Source organism: Phyllopteryx taeniolatus, chromosome 7 (assembly GCF_024500385.1).
Source record: "Phyllopteryx taeniolatus isolate TA_2022b chromosome 7, UOR_Ptae_1.2, whole genome shotgun sequence".
Taxonomy (NCBI): domain Eukaryota; kingdom Metazoa; phylum Chordata; class Actinopteri; order Syngnathiformes; family Syngnathidae; genus Phyllopteryx; species Phyllopteryx taeniolatus.
In genome coordinates this window covers 13690957-13702799 of record NC_084508.1, presented here as the reverse complement: position 1 = coordinate 13702799, position 11843 = coordinate 13690957, and the positions used below count along the sequence as shown (strand labels likewise).

At 41.3% G+C, this 11843-nt stretch overlaps 1 long non-coding RNA gene across 2 annotated transcripts in view; it reads left to right on the top strand.

Annotated features, from left to right (window-relative positions):
* The first annotated feature begins 2574 nt into the window (after nucleotides 1–2574).
* LOC133480702 (uncharacterized) overlaps nucleotides 2575–11843 on the top strand; it is a 24910-nt gene continuing 15641 nt past the window's right edge. The window contains exon 1 of one of the 2 annotated variants that reach the window (XR_009789344.1): nucleotides 2575–2820. This is a non-coding gene — a long non-coding RNA (uncharacterized LOC133480702). Of the gene's footprint in view, nucleotides 2821–2971; nucleotides 3063–11843 lie in introns of those variants that run through there. The other variant, XR_009789345.1, reaches the window with a different exon arrangement.

Genomic DNA, 11843 nt, shown 5'->3' with positions numbered 1-11843 from the left:
ACGTTGGATGGTGAACGTTGGTGGGCAGCTATTTTCAGGTCTTTCCAGAGATTCTCAATTGGGTTTAAGTCAGGGCTCTGGCTGGGCCATTCAAAAACAGTCACGGAGTTGTTCTGAAGCCACTCCTTCGTTATTTTAGCTGCATGCTTAGGGTCATTGTCTTGTTGGAAGGTAAACCTTCGGCCCAGTCTGAGGTCCTGAGCACTCTGGAGAAGGTTTTGGTCCAGGATATCCCTGTACTTGGGCCACTCATCTTTGCTTCGATTGCAACCAGTCGTTCTGTCCCTGCAGCTGATGAACACCTCCACAGCATGATGCTGCCACCGCCATGCTTCGCTGTTGGGACTGTATTGGACAGGTGATGAGCAGTGCCTGGTTTTCTCCACACATACCGCTTAGAATTAACGCCAGAAAGTTCTCTCTTTGTCTCATCAGACCAGAGAATCTTATGTCTCACCATCTTGGAGTCCTTCAGGTGTTTTTTTTGTTTTTGTTTTTAAAAAAAATCAAAGTCCATGAGGGCTTTCGTGTGCCTTGCACTGAGGAGAGGCTTCCGTCGGGCCACTCTGCCATAAAGCCCCAACTGGTGGAGGGCTGCAGTGATGGTTGACTTTCTAGAACTTTCTCCCATCTCCTGACTGCATCTCTGGAGATCAGCCAAAGTGATCTTTGGGTTCTTCCATACCTCTCTCACCAAGGCTCTTCTCCCCCGATTGTTCCGTGTGGCCAGACGGCCAGCTCTAGGAAGGGTTCTGTTCGTCCCAAACATCTTCCATTCCAGGATTATGGAGGCCACTGTGCTCTTAGAAGCCTTAAATGCAGCAGGAATTTGTTCGTAACCTTGGCACAATTCTGTCTCTGAGCTCTTCAGGCAGTTCCTTTGACCTCATGATTCTCATTTGCTCTGACATGCACTGTGAGCTGTAAGGTCTTATATAGACAGGTGTGTGGCTTTCCTAATCAAGTCCAATCAGTATAATCAAACACAGCTGGACTCCGATGAAGGTGTAGAACCATCTCAAGGATGATCAGAAATAATGGACAGCACCTGAGTTAAATATATGAGGGTCACAGCAAAGGGTCCGAATACTTACGGCTGTGTGATATTTCAGTTTTTCTTTTTTAATAAATCTGCAAAAATTTCAACAATTCCGTTTTTTCTGTCAATATGGGGTGCTGTGTATACATTAGTGAGGGGGGGGGGGGGGGTGAACTTAAATGATTTTAGCAAAATGGCTGCACTATAATAAAGAGTGAAAAATTTAAGGGGGTCTGAATACTTTTCGTTCCCACTGTACAGGGTGGGCAAGAGTAGGTATACTGACTTGTACTGTATGTCGCAGTGTTCTAGAAAGTAATGAGAAGTTTTGATGGAGGAACATTTTGAACATGAGCCTAAACTATGTAAATGTAACAAGTGTAACTGTTTCTATATATAGATGTGGGTGACAGTGACTCATCAATAAGGAGTTTTACTTTGGAATCTCATGGTTCAAGTCCTGCTCTGGATGAAATGTTGGGAGAGATGCTAGTCTGCTTCCTGGCTACTATCAATGTGCCCTTGAGCAAGATACATCCCCATTCTCCACAGCTCAAGAGGTGCAGCGCTGTTTATGCTCCCCTTTCACTAACAACTGATAGCTTGCATGTCTGATTTGCAACAAATTATGACGTGCCAAAAATTCCATGAATGATGTCAATAGATATACAGTATTTCAAACCCAAACTAAAAGTTTTGCCTTTAATGTGGTTATTTCACCGTGACAATGCTCTGAGCATCTGACAGTTCCTGGTGGAGAAGAATATCGCTGCACACCAAACTGCTTACTCACGCGACTTGGTGCCGTGCAATTTTTTTCCCCCAAGCTCAAGGGGGTGATCAAGTGGATCCGTTTTGAAGACATGTACGACATCAAGATGGCCGTGACGACAGAGCTGCGGAGGATCACGGAAGAATCCTTCCAGCAGTGCATGACTCCAGGGTTATTACTTCAAAGGGGGAAAACTCGTAGTTTGTAGTTTGGATTAGAAATGTCTCTTGTTGTTGCACCAGTGCTGGAACTTTTCAGACACGTATATACTTCATAAGGTAAATTTTGTTTCACCTTAAGGGAATTATATTCAGTGCAATATATTTTAAAAATAGTTGTCTATTTACATGGCCTCATAAGGGTGCTCGAATTCCAAAATTATTAAATTTAAGTACAGTACGGTACACTTGACTCCCATATTTCCAACTTTCAGCATATATATTCATATTGCAATAACGGCTTTGAGAAATGTACTGCGGGTGTAGGTGTCCCACACGCATCCCTCAAACCCTTGTATTAAACTCCTGCTGTGTTACTCTTTATTTATTATGGTATTTAGATTATTGCATAGTTTTCAAATCTGAGTCCACAAGTTTAGCAAATATAGGGACTTCTTTTTCCCTTGAAACAAAACGCCTCATCGTCATCAACCCGTGGAATGTTGGTTTTAAAATTCTAATAATACGTACAACAATTCATAGTCATGTTGATATTTATTTATATGCTTTATTTTTACTTACACACATGAGGTCAGTCCAACTAAATGAGGTCTTTACCAACAGGCAACATTTCCGAGATGTCAGTGAACGCGGCATGACGTCGCCTGTGGTGGCACACATTAGCAACCGGAGTGGCAGCGGACAGAGGAGAGGGGTTCCCCTGGATTTTCTGTTTTTTTTTTTTTTTTTTTTTTTTTTTTTTTTTTAAATAAACGGAGAAGCCAGCAAAATAGCAGTATCAAAACCCCTGGGAACAACGGGGGAACTCGGTCGAGCACCCGCTAGACTCCGTAAGTCCAAGCATTCCTCCGCCGTAACAACTTAGACCACGTTTTTATTGACAATCTCATCGTGGCGACACGGGGAACTTTCTCCGGCGGAGCTAGCTCGGAGCTAGCCTAGCTACATCGCGCAAGGTAACAAACAGTTTGTGCACTCACACCTCAAGCCAGCCACGGTGTACGTCGTCTCCAAACTCTTGGAATATTTACAACAACTTCAGCGGCAAAACTTCATTTAGGATGCTCCAATAGTAAGTCATGACGTCCGTTTAACCCGCGTGTCGGCTGCGACGCCGTCAAAAGTAGGCGAAATGTACGAATTTCCGTGTTTAATTAACGCCAGACTCGTCCGTGTGAATGGAATTAGCGACAGTGTGTGTGGGCAGGCAAGTGTCCGGAGAGTTAGCATGAGCTCATTAGCAGGCTAACTTAGCTTGTTAGCTCCGCAAGATGAGCTCGCTCTTCATTGTCTGTCGTGTGTATCGCAATTCGGACACATACTCTGAGCCAAATATCACAAATAGTTTTATTTAGTACAGTTTAACGAGTACGACCGGGACAACGCGCCGCTAGTGGTGCGCGCTAAAGTATTGAAATTTAAAAAGGATGCTGTTAATGACTAGTGGTCGTTAGCTCGCCTTTTAGTTAGCCACGGTGTTACAAGCCGGGCAGATGGGCAGGTTGTTGTTAGGTCAGATGGCTTCTTATTTTAGTTTTTCTTAGCTTTTATGAAGTTAGGGAACACTAAAGTATATTTCATCACCGGCAGAGTTTCTCCGTCCTCTGAAGACTTTTTTTGTACCCTCTGCTCGCTGTGGTGCTATTATTACACTCCCGTAAAGCCATTGAGCCCAAAACTTTGTCATATTAGCTCAACCGTGAAAAGCCTTTTATGGAGGCGTAATGGTGGACGCTTGAGTCTCCGCCGGGGTGTGCGTGTTGTCTCTTTTTTTGTCCACGAAGGAACAACTGCCCACATAATCAAATCATTGTCTCCCACACTTTGTTCTTGCTGCGTTACACTATTGTTTTAAATGCTAATCACATTCATATTGAAATAGTTTCGCCCACTGCGCTTCAAGCCAAAGCGAAATGTGTATCTCATTAATCATGTGATTATGCATATTTAAGGGTATGTTTGCATTTTGAAGGCGTCTGAGCTTTTGAAGCTGCATTATTAAGTGCAGTGTCAGATTCAAATTGAATTACAGGGGCGTCCTCGCTTTACGACGGACTTCCCTTCCAATGGCGGCGGCGTACGAAATTGTGCGTAAGTCAGAACGCGCCGTAGTCTATCACAACAGGCGGAAAGTCATAATTACAGTAAATATGTGTATGGAACAAAAACATTTGTAGGCCATAGATGTAAAACTGGAGGATGGGATCCCTGCTGCCTGAGACCCTGGACTGGTCGCCAGTCAGTGCCTTGGTACATAGAAATAAAACAAAAAAACATTTACAGTCACGTTCTCACCTCTAGACACTGTCTTCAGTGAACCTAACATGCATGTTTTTGGAATGTGCAAGGGAACATGCAAACTCCACACAGGAAGGCTGGAGCCGACATTCGAACTATGAACCTCAGAAGTGGGAGGCAGACGTGCTAAACATTTGTCCACTCGGCTGCCTAAATATAAAACAAGCAATTCAATGAACAGTAAGTACGGCAGTAACTGAGCTTACCTTCTTATGCCACGTGTCGGTGTAATCTTGCCCCGCTTGGCAAACTAGTCATTTGCACACTGTTTGTAACCTCAATGTTATACAGTAATTACAGTAAATATTTGCATAACTAGGCCATAAATACAATATATACAATCAAATCAAAAACGGTGAGCACGGCAGTAAGTGGTTACTGAGGGTGCCTTGTTCCATGTGATGAGACATTGCATTCATGCCTTGAAATTTCGAATATCGGGACTGTCGTAAACCAAGGACCCCCTTGTATGGATTATTACACAGTGGTACCTTGAAGGTCGACCAGAGTCTGTTTAGTGGCACTGGTTAGTCGACTTTAAAAACAATAGTTGTTCCAATTGCGATCAATTATATTTTGAATCAGTCATTCCACACTCTTGCCTTCATAAAACATTGTGTTGAGAAACATTTGAACACTTAATTGTCATACAAGTATAAGCAGATGTTAACCATCGAACAATAAAATGACTCAATGGATTTACATTGCAGGTCTAAGTGCCCAATTGAAATCAGTGTCATGCCTATAGCCGATCCGACATCGGTTTACATGAACATTACAAATGACACATAATCCGATATGGCAGTGTTTGCACTGACGCAATACATAAAACTACCTGCATGTGCAGATCTTCGAATTGCACGCAAGTAACTCCACAAGCGTCAACATCTTTCAGACAAAACGGAATTAAGCAATATATCAATAATACAACTATTAAATGTTATTTACCGTTTCGTTGGCCTGAGCTTATTTTAACCATGCCATCATGTATTTAAATTAGGGTAACCTAACCACTGACTGCTGTCTGCAATTTTTGTACTTATTTAATGATCGAAACACACCTAATGTAGCATAATTAGTCCATGTTTAACTCATTCACTCCCAGCCTTCCCAGTTAACATGGATATTTAAAGCCGTCAATGGCAGTGAATGTGTTAATTGTCTCTGCTTCTAACTGTAATTTAAATTTAGAGCTGTTGTTTATACGTGTGGTTTGAGCAGACACGGGCGGTTATACATCACAGGTGTATTTTAATCTAAATTTAGAAGAGGCCCGATTCTAATGTCAATTCCATGTTTTTTTTTTGTGTGTCACTTGAACTGTGCAGTTTAAATCGTGTCTTAATGTTGATGACGAATGAGGACAGTTAAACGATGATACACTAGATGTCATGCTTTTTTACATAAGTATAACATGTGACCAGCCACTAATGTATGTGAAACATAGCGCACAAATAACATGCTGTCTTTGATTTTAATTGACAAACTCATGGCAGCTTTCATGAGCAACTGACAGCTGTCTATAGCTGGGTTCAGAATCATTCACTCATTCCCTACTCCCTTATCACTATAGGGATTTTTATATAGTGGTCTGTGTAGTTCATTCATCAGTCAAAAAATTGTTTGCAAACACCAATCAGGCTCGCCTTGAATTACGTTATAGCTGTTGCATAATTACAATGTTCCGGGTCAACGTCAGTTGGTGGATCATCTATAATAAATATTGAACAAGCATATCGCAGCTTGCATGAGAAACTGACGTAGCTAGCTATAGCTGTGTTCAGAAGTGTTCACTCATTCCCTACTCCCTTATCACTATCGGGATTTTTATATAGTGGTCTGTGTAGTTCACTAATTAGTCAAAAAATGTTTTTTGAACACTAATCAGGCTCTTCGTTAATTACGTCATTGCTGTTGCATAATTACAGTGTTCTGAATCATCAGTTGGTGGACCATCTATAATAAATATTTAACAAATAAACAAATTATAGCATTTGGTTGTTTTAAGCTGTGTATTTTACAACATTTATATAAAGCACTTTATGAATGTTAGTATTAAGCTGTGTATTTTACAACATTTATATAAAGCACTTTATGAATGTTAGTATGATAGCCGTAGCTGTCTGCGGCTGCCACCCCCCCCCTGTTATTTCTGTATCAGCGCCATGCATGTACCGTATATTGCTTTTCTAGTGACCACTACTTTTCAAGATACACTGTGGGATGCATTGAGGAAACCTATACTCACTACATATTCAAACAGCATTACAAAATGGCGACTTAGAAAAGTTCCAGGACTGGTGTCACCAAAGATGTATTTCCAATTCAAATTACAAGTTTTCCCCTTTGAGATAACCCCCTGGGGTTTAACGCACTTTGCCACACTTTCGTGCACTTCCGAAAGGATTCTTCCGAGACCCTTAACAGCTCCGTTATCATGGCCAACTTGACTTCTTCCAAATCTTCAAAATGTGTCCTTTTGATGATCCCCTTGAGATTGGGGAAGAGGGAAAAACAAGTCACACGAAGCCTTGTCGGGTGTGCAGTAGGGGTGTCCTGATCTGATCTATAAGATCAGAAATTGGGCCGATGTCAGCAATAATTATACTCGAGCGCAACCCACGCGCGCTGTCTTGAAAGTGTGCTGCAGTTCTACTCCAAGTCAGGGGTGTCGCTACGGCTGGTATTGGCTAGGGCGCCACAGGGTGGAGTTTCCTCTGCATTTTGTGGCCATTTCCGGTAGCCATTTTTCCTTTCCTGTCCGTAACAAGCACAACGCAACAACAATGGCGACCATGGAACAGAGTCTGCTAGACCAAATGGACCTAGATGACCAGATGATACGTTTAATTATGCTGCAAAATCGATCGAGAAGGCAGCGGTGTAGGTGCTATTTGGAACCTGGAGGAACGCTGATTACATAATCACAGCATGTGACTAAAACGGACAAATCACGAGAGACGATCTCCGCGGCATTCTACGCGCAGCATAATTTTTTGCCGTGCGCGTGTCAAGCTACGCAGAGGGGCCGCCGCGCTTGCCATTTCATCGGTCAATGCGGGCGTTGTTGGCCGCGTGACTGCGAGAGTATAAAGAGGCCTTAAGAGTGAATGTTGCTTGTAATGTAACAAGACTGTCTGGCATATGTTCTTTAAACTTTGAAATACGAGTTATAATAACAATATTTGATCGTGACGTCTACTTTCTTTGTTATTGCAAGTATCTCATTGTGTGTATCACACTGCCCCTCAGAGGCCAAGACGTGCACAGCAGGAACAGCGATTGTCAATAAAACTAAACCCCAGTTGCATCAAGAAGTTCAAGTGTACTGCCGCACATGTGGAGAAAGCAAAGGATATCCTCGCCATATACTGAGAGTAAAAAATAAAAAAAACTGAATTGAACTTTTTTGTACTTTAAGAGTAGAATTTGTATTTGAGATTATTTGTCATTGTTTTCTAATTTATTTTTTTCTGTTCAAAGAATGGATTATAGATTGTAAAATATGCTTATGTTTAATTTAAGCACTAATTATGTTGCAGTTTAAATATATATTTTTAGGATTTCCTAATAAAATTGTATTTTTTTAAATTGTAGTACATTCTTTTTAAAGTTACTTTATATAACCCATTGTTTAATAAATGGGTCCGTTTTTCCTCATACCTACTGTTGCTAATTATTGTTCTCTGAGTAATATCACGTCATCAAGCCCTTTTTAACATTGCATACTACAAAATAAGTAAATAATGTATGATTATTGCTGATATCGGATCGGACCGATGTCTGTATCGGCCAGAATTCAAGGCTCCAATAACTGAATCGGATCGGAAATGGAAAAAATTGGATTGGGACATCCCTAGTGTGCAGGGAGATTGGTCTGGCACAGCAATGTTCTTCTTGGCCAGGAACTGTCAGATGCTCAAGTCGTGTTGAGCAGGCGCATTGTCATGGTGAAGCTGCCACAAGTTGTCCTGCCACAATTCTCATTTCCTCACACACTGAATAAAGCAAACTCTGCAGGATCTCTTTGTAGATGTGCTGGTTCATCTTCTGGCCCACATTAAAGGGGAAAACTTGTAGTTTGGGTTTGAAATATAACTTTTGTGGCATCAGTCCTGGAACCTTTCTGACATACCTCATAGAGCTGTATATGCTATATACAGTAGTAGATAGTTTTTAGTCAATGCTCCTTTTTGTCAAACAGCACAAAAGACAGACTCAAATGCCCCAATCACAAAATATCCAAAACAAAGTCCTTTGTTCACCTCAAGTTGCTCACACTTCTGCTCAGTCATCCACATGACTACTGGAATCTCTGACTGGCATGAAAATGAAGCTCACTAATGCTTGGCAAAAATACTTGGACTGGGCCGGTATCTTTCTGCTTTAAGTCTGCTTATTTCTTCATAACTGCCTGTGCAAATTCTTCTCTTCTCACTTACGAAACACACACGCAATTTACAAAACACACACGCAGAGTTAATCCTTTTGCTAGGCCTACTGGCTGAAATGAGGTCTCGTGAGGTCCACTATTACTGACGAGTTTGGTGTGTAAAAGTGAGGGCATTTTTATTATATTTTTTTTTAGGAATATTTTTGGTTGAATTTTCCAAGCTTCAAGTCATTGGACTTTGGAAGTTGCGCTGAAGAAGAATCCAAGTTCCTATAGCGATTGAAGAACCTGTCGCTTTGCATTTCACGATGGACTATCGATTTGCGTGGGGGGCGGGCGGGTGATCTTATGATGAAAAAGATTCACTGAGAATGTGAATGTGAGTAGACATGTATGATTCAAGATCCACTTTTTTTTCCTGCTGCATCAGGCTTGAAGCTGATTTTTGTATTTCAAGTACCTGCTCAGACGATTCTAACAAATTACAGTATCTTATTTTAGCTTATAGCAGTTTTATTTTTCCTTGTCGCTGTTCTACATAAACAGCCAAGAAAAAGTTTAACACCTGACACTCACTTTTCCCACTTTGTTGTGTCGAAAGCGATTGTTGTTTTTCTGCAAACTGTTATTTATGCATTGTTCAAAGCGAAATTTAGTATAAAAAAAAAAAAAAAAAGTCAGGAACAAAAGTTCCTCCACAAAGTTTGGTGAAACTACTCTGACGGTCTTGAGACGCTTTCTGAATATTCATGACTCCTTTTTACGTGCAAGTGTTGTTGAACAATGATGCTGCTATAGTTGAGGCCTGTTGCTCCTGCCCTACGCTGATGTCTTCTTGTTCTTCATACAGTAAATTAAATGAATCAACAGCACCTCTCCTGGTTGCTGCCAAGTACTCGATTTTGCATCCATAGCTTCAAGATGCGATTAAACAATAATCTCACTAAAATCTAAGTGATCTGTTAGTCAGTCCATTATTATGTAAAAAAACAAAAACAAACTATTAACCTATAACTTCCTTGAGTGAGAAAAATTTACATCTTTGGCATTATATGCTATTGCGACATCATTTATTCTAAATTTGTACGCACTGCAATAAATTCTGACTCAATTATAGTGTTTACTTTTAGCAGAATAAAGAACGCAATTTTCATTTTAGTTTTTATCCAGCCTGTGTCCTTTGATGAACCATTTAATCACATCTTTTCTACCATTGTGGAATGCTGTTAAACAAAGAGGTCTGCTGCGAGTGCTTCGTCATTGCAAAAAGGCTAACAGGAAGTGTTGGTGAAACTGAAGTCCCTCTAAAAATGTTTGGTGTCGGCGCTCGTGAGTACTGGCAGTCTGGCACGTTTAAGCTTTCCCGCCGACCTACACAGTTTTTATGTCCTTGGCAAACCGGCCATTTTATAGTCAGTGTTGCATCACATGACTATGACCAGTGACAGGCCCCAGGCAGTGCCTCAGCGTTTGGTGGTTTGACCCATTTCTTATTTACCCTGCTTTTCATACAGACTCCAGTTTGTGTGTGGAGTTTATACAGAGTGCAGTTTATAGTAACAGAGGAGTTTGGTTTTGTGCCCGACTTCGCTTAAAGTGTTTCCTCTACCATTGTCTTGGAGTCACAATTCACAGCTGTGGTCATGTTTTTGTGCTCTTTACTCATTTCACTTATACAGTCTCTGAGGTTGAAGACGCTTTGTTCCGGGATGCTGTTCCACCTCCAGTGTGTTTTTCTTTTAGGAACAATTTTTACAGTTGGAAGTAATAGAAATTGAATCAATATGTTCGCGGTCAAACTGTCACCCTAATAAAACCTTGATTAGCTGTACAAATAACCCATCCATCCATCCATTTTCTGAGCCGCTTCTCCTCACTAGGGTCGCGGGCGTGCTGGAGCCTATCCCAGCTGTCATCGGGCAGGAGGCGGGGTACACCCTGAACTGGTTGCCAGCCAATCGCAGGGCACATACAAACAAACAACCATCCGCACTCACATTCACACCTACGGGCAATTTAGAGTCTCCAATTAACGCATGTTTTTGGGATGTGGGAGGAAACCAGAGTGTCCGGAGAAAACCCACGCAGGCACGGGGAGAACATGCAAACTCCACACAGGCGGGGCCGGGGATTGAACCCGGGTCCTCAGAACTGTGAGGCTGACACTCTAACCAGTCGTCCACCGTGCCGCCTGTACAAATAACCATTAAACAGATTAATAATAAATGCGTAGCATGTATGGCAACGTAAACGCACGATTGCTGAGTTGGAGTCGACTTAATACATTGTGATTTACTGTAATTTTTCAAATTGTTATACATGTGTAAAAGAACCGCTGTATATTAAAACTTTTCAACAAACGTACTGTTCTTTTGCCAAATGCATAGCAGAGAGGTGCGGTTGCTGGGGGCAAGTCGGCGTTACACTTGGCAAATGTTTTTCGTCAAGTGTAAAAGAAGCGAAGCGTCATACATTAAAACTTTAAAATAATAAACTGTGTATTTACCCTTAAATTTGTGTGACAAACACAAAAAGAAGAGGCGAGTAGACTCAGCCCACTACCGCAGTAAACATTCAATTCTTTTATTATGTTGCGGACTTGGCCATATTGTACTGAGCAACCAGAGACGTGCATACACTGCTATGTTGGATTAACTTCCATTCCTGGTTCTGAAGTTATTTGCCATCGCTGGTACCTCGCTGTATTGGTAACACAGTAAGAAAAGTAAAATTTCTTTAGTCTAATAGGTTAATTGCCCAAGTTGTTTTTGAAAGTTTTTGGAAAACAAGAAAAAAACACAAATTACACAAACAAGAAGAGCATTTTTTTATTATTATTTTTTTTTTATCGCTCACATTGTATGCCCAGTATTGCCTGACACTACGTCTCATCTCCAGGTCTCTATGTTTCCCTGAAGGAGCCAATACTTGAAGTCAATGACGTTTCCGAAAGAAAGAAACAGAAACAAATCGTTTTAAATACTTTGTAAGTTACTGCATGTGGCTCATAAATTTAAAAGTCATATTTCTCATTGGGGCAGCACGGTGGGTGACTGGTTAGCACATCCGCCTCACAGTTTGGGTTTGAATCCGGCTCGCCTGTGTGGAGTTTGCATGTTCTCCCTGTGCCTCCATTTATTGCATTACATGTGTGTCTATACC